Source organism: Colobus angolensis, unplaced genomic scaffold (assembly GCF_000951035.1).
Source record: "Colobus angolensis palliatus isolate OR3802 unplaced genomic scaffold, Cang.pa_1.0 Scaffold32, whole genome shotgun sequence".
NCBI classification, from domain to species: Eukaryota; Metazoa; Chordata; class Mammalia; order Primates; family Cercopithecidae; genus Colobus; species Colobus angolensis.
The window spans coordinates 1,809,280-1,814,552 of NW_012116488.1; the positions used below are offsets into that span (position 1 = coordinate 1,809,280).

Here is a 5,273-nt window from a genome sequence, read left to right on the forward strand (position 1 = left end):
TCCGCGGCCGCCGCGGGGACTGCCGTGGGGAGAAGCAGATGCATTTGGGGCTGGTCATCCCTTCGGTCCTCTCCGGCGCGCGGTCGGAAGCTGGGGCACAGGTCTCGTGGGTGGCGCAGCTGTGACCCGCCTGAAACGAACGTCCTGGGGTCGCACTGGGAGTCGACGGGGTGGGCACCCACGCCCGGAGTTCCCACACTCGGCACCCGCATTCCCGTAGCCTTCGCGGTTGTACTGAGGAAGGTGTCGAGTGCACGGATTTTGAGAGCCATCTTAGGAATTCCCTTTTCCCGTATCTGCAATATCGGTTCGTTTTGCTTTAACTGGTTTGTTCTCCGTGTTCTGAAGGTTGAACGAGGTTCGTTTGTAGTGGTGGTGCCTTTGTCCTGCCCTTAAGGATGCTTTCGCCTAGAAAGACATTGGCCATTAGATTTGCCATCGTCCTACCGACCCTTGCCTTTACCTATAATCTAAATAGGAGTGGATGCTGAATTCTGATTTTTAAAAATTGGCTTTTTGGGAGGTAAGCATCATGACTTATGAAAAAATGTGGGACTGGTCGTTCCCAGTTGGAGAGGTATTGGTTTTCTGAGCGCCTAGATAGTGAGTAAAATTCTCAAACACATTTATAGTAAAATAACACAGTCATTTTTTTAACCTACAATACTACATTGAAAATCACATTTCACAGGAAGGTGCAGTTTCTCTGCATTCTCTACTTGAATTGAATATTGCCATTCTGCTGTGCTGCACCCAAGGACATTTAGATTAGATCCCCCCTCTCCCTCTTTGATTTCCTTTCTCTTGATAATCTCTTCTCCCCGTTTTTAAAGGATTCCAGCATGTTTTGTAGCCGGCTTTCAGTGTTTTCCAAGTCTTAAGGTTTGATCTACTTGATCCTTAGGTCTTTCTTTAGCATCAGGCTTGTTGGGTTTCTAAACATTTGGTTTTAAATGAATACTTGTCTTGTAATGGAAAGAGAATTGGATGAGCATCAGAAGATCTGGGGTGAAACACTGGTTCTTCCACTTTTTAGCTATGTGACCTTGAACAAGTCAAGGTCTTTGAGCCTGGAATTACCTCTAAAGTAGGGACAAAAATCTACCAATATCTGAGCGCTGTCCTGAGGATCAAATAGGATGATGTTTCCAAAAGTGATTGTTGAACAGAATGTCATACAAATATTTATTATTATTAATATGGGTTTGAATTTTCAATTTCTAATTTTAATCTCTATAAGATAAGGCATTTGGAAACTTCCCTCCCTAATTCTCACTGGCTAGATTTTGATGAAAGACATTATGGTGTTTCAGAATTTTGAAAGCAGTTTTAGTTAAATCCTGTAATAGTTGATTGATGCGTTCATACTATGGTGGCATTGAAGGATATCTAGAAATATTTTGGCTGGCTTCATTATTGTATAATGTTTAATTATAAATATCCTGCTAAGAAACTTGGCTTACATTTTCCATATGATTCATTCAGGCATTTTACCTCTATTCCACGTGATTAGAGTTTTCAGTTCCTACCTTAACAGGTTTCCTTTTTAAGAAGTTTGTTTAGCTGCGAATTGGGACATTTCTTCAAATTTCTTAAAACAATAAAATACTGTTTTTTTAAATAACGGTTCTATTATCTGTTTAAAACACTGCTTTTGTTTAAAAATGCCTTTTAGAAACAGATGGTATTGCTCTTAGACTCTCTTTTATGGCTTTTACTTTTGTATTTCCTTCTTGATCCCTAAAAATACTACTTGTGGGACTGAGTCCTTCCTCTATTAACACAGTTGGAGTTGGTTGTAAATTTAGTAGGAGTTTTCAGAAATGCCATTCTTACTTGATAATATGTAAACTATGTATCCAAAAATGTAAATAAGATTTTTCTCGATTTATTGTATATTTGATATTCATCATGATGATGATGAATCAAAGGAACGTTGGATCATATTTTGCAGTTTGTGTAGAGCAGCACTGTTCAATAAAAATGTAAAGCAAGCCACAAATGCAATTTTAAATTTTGTGGTAACTACATGAAACAAGTTGAAAAAGTATTAATTTTAACAGTATCCTTTTATTAACTCAGTATATCCAAAATGTTATTATTTTAACATGTAATCAATAGAAAAAATCACTAATGAGATATTTTACATTTTTTCTGCTACTGTTTGAAATCTGGTGTGAATCTGGTGACAGTTTGCATTTTACAGCACACCTTAGTTCAGACTAGCACATTTCCAGCGCTCAGTTGCTACATGTGGTTAGTGGCTACCATATTGGACAACATAGGCTTAGAGTATATTTTATTTTATTTGAAAATTGGCAATTAGTATATAATGTCTGTGGTAACTTTTTTTTTTTCTTTTTTTGAGACGGAGTCTCACTCTGTTGCCCATGCTGGAGTGCAGTGGCACAATCTTGACTCACTGCAACCTCCACCTCCCAGGTTCAAGCAATTCTCCTGCCCCAGCGTCCTGAGTAGCTGGGATTACAGGCACCCTCCATCCTGCCCAACTAATTTTTGTATTTTTGTAGAGATAGGGTTTCACCATGTTGGACAGGCTGCCCTTGAACTCCTGACCTCAGGTGATCTGCCCTCCTCAGCCTCCCGAAGTGCTGGGATTACAGGTGTGAGCCACTGCGCCCGGCCATGTGGTAACTTTTAATTAATCACATGGTATAGTACAGTGCCCAGTCTCTCAGCTGTTGGGAATAATTGAGAGTGTCTGGCCAAATTCTCATCTGACACAATCAGATGTCATTAGAAGTCTTCTATTTGCTGTTGTACAAAGTGCCGTGACTTTCCACCTTTTTTTTTTTTTCTCCCTCGATACAGGGTTTCACTCCTGTTGCCCAGGCTGGAGTGCAATGGTATGATCTCAGCTTACTGCAACCTCCGCCTCCTAGGCTCAAGTAATTCTCATGCCACAGCCTCCCAAGTAGCTGGGACCACAGACATGCCACAGCAAATGGCTAATTTTTTGTATTTTTAGTAGAGATGGGGTTTCACCATGTTGCCCAAGCGGGCCTCGAATTTCTGAGCTCGAGTGATCTGCCTGCCAAGTGCTGGGATTACAGGTGTGACCCACCCCTCTGCCCCTGCACCTGGCCTTTTTTTTTTTTTTTTCTTTTTTTTAAGACGGAGTCTCACTCTGTCGCCACGCTGGAGCGCAGTGGCAGGATCTTGGCTCACTGCAACCTCTGCCTCCTGGGTTCAAGTGATTCTTCTGCCTCAGCCTACCAAGTAGCTCGGACTACAGGTGCGCACCACCACGCCCAGCTAATTTTTGTATTTTTAGTAGAGATAGCGTTTCACCGTGCTGGCCAGGATTGTCTTGATCTCTTGACCTTCTCATCCGCACACCTTGGCCTCCCAAAGTGCTGGGATTACAGGTATGAGCCACTGCGCCCAGCTGGCCTTTCCACCTTTTTTTTTTTTTGAGCTGGAGCCTCGCTCTGTCGCCCAGGCTGGAGTGCAGTGGCCGGATCTCAGCTCACTGCAAGCTCCGCCTCCCGGCTTCACACCATTCTCCTGCCTCAGCCTCCCGAGTAGCTGAGATTACAGGCGCCCGCCACCTCGCCCGGCTAGTTTTTTGTATTTTTTAGTAGAGACGGGGTTTCACCGTGTTAGCCAGGATGGTCTTGATCTCCTGACCTCGTGATCTGCCCGTCTCGGCCTCCCAAAGTGCTGGGATTACAGGCTTGAGCCACCGCGCCCAGCCCCTTTCCACTTTTAAACTAAATTATATTTTGGAATTTTCCCTTAAAAATAGTTTTTTTTTTGGTTATCTGTAGTCACTCACCTTTTTATCAATGGATGACATTTTAAAAATGTTTTCCCAGGAAAAAAGGGTACCATTTAAATAATACTTTTCAGTTAGTCCCTAACATCTGGGCCTGAAAGCATTTAAAAGTTTGATAGAAATAAGAAGTTTATTAAAAATGGAAAGCCCAATTTAGATTATAGAAAGGATGAAAACTGCCTTGATTCAGCATAATTTTTTTTTTTTTTTTGAGACAGAGTCTTGCTCTGTCGCCCAGGCTGGTGTACAGTGGCAGGATCTCAGCTCTGTCCCCCCGGGTTCAAGTGATTCTTGTGCCCCAGCCTCCAGAGTAGCTGGGACTACATATACTCACCACCATGCCTGGCTAATTTTTTGTAATTTTTGGTAGAGACAGGGTTTTGCCATGTTGGCCAGGCTGGTCTCGAACTCCTGGCCTCAAGTGATCTGCCCACCTCAGCTTCCCAAAATGCTGGGATTACAGGCGTGAGCTACCACACCCGGCTCAACATCATTCTTTTTGAAAGAGTGTGGACGTTTTGTAGCTAGTAAAACTTTTCATACATAAGTGAGGTATATCTGTAGAATGTTGCTAAGGATACTTTTTATTTGTTTTCAGATGGGATCTCGCTCTGTTGCCCAGGCTGGAGTGCAGTGGCAAGATCTTGGCTCGCTGCAACCTCCGCCTCCCAGGTTGAAACAGTTCTTCCACCACAGCCTCCCAAGGAGCTGGGATTACAGGGGTGTGCCACCACGCCTGGCTCATTTTAGCATGGTTAGTGAGATGGGATTTCCCCATGTTGGCCAGGCTGTCTTGAACTCCTGACCTCAGCTGATCTACCTGCCTCAGCCTCCCAGAGTGCTGGGATTACAGGTGTGAGCCCCCATGCCCGGCCAGGTTACTTTTTCTTTTCCAAAAGAGTATCGACGTGTCAAGAAGTGTTCTGTAGCTCTGAAGTGTTTTTTCTTCATAAAGAAGGCACTCTGGGCTGGGTGTGGTGGCTCATGCCTGTAATCCCAGCACTTTGGGAAGCTGAGGCGAGCACATCACCTGAGGTCAGGAGTTCAAGACCAGCCTGGTCAACACGGTGAAACCCCATTTCTACGAAAAATACAAAAATTAGCTGGGCATGATTGCGGGCGCCTGTAGTCCCAGCTACTCAAGAGGCTGAGGCGAAAGAATCGCTTGAACCTGGGAGGTGGAGGTTGCAGTGAGCCGAGATAGTGCCACTGCACTCCAACCTGGGCGACGGTGCGAGACTCCATCTCAAAAACAAAAAAAAAAAAAAAAATAGCAGTTAGTGAACAGTTCTAATTAGTAGTAATTATCACTAGCTGGCTTCCCCAGGAGACAGGAGAATGGCATGAACCCAGGAGGCGGAGCTTGCAGTGAACCGAGATCATGCCACTGTACTCCAGCCTGGGCGACGGTGCGAGACTCCGTCTCAAAAATAAATAAATAAATAAATAAATAAATAAACCAACCAACCAATCA

At 43.8% G+C, this 5,273-nt stretch overlaps 1 protein-coding gene across 1 annotated transcript in view; it reads left to right on the top strand.

The window, feature by feature from the left end:
• Window positions 1–33: 33 nt before the first annotated feature.
• The window catches only part of PPP1R13B (protein phosphatase 1, regulatory subunit 13B), a 129,734-nt gene continuing 124,494 nt past the window's right edge, over window positions 34–5,273 (top strand). The window contains exon 1 of the mRNA XM_011951413.1: window positions 34–307. The gene's annotated coding sequence lies outside the window, so the exon portion shown is untranslated. The remainder of the gene's footprint in view (window positions 308–5,273) is intronic.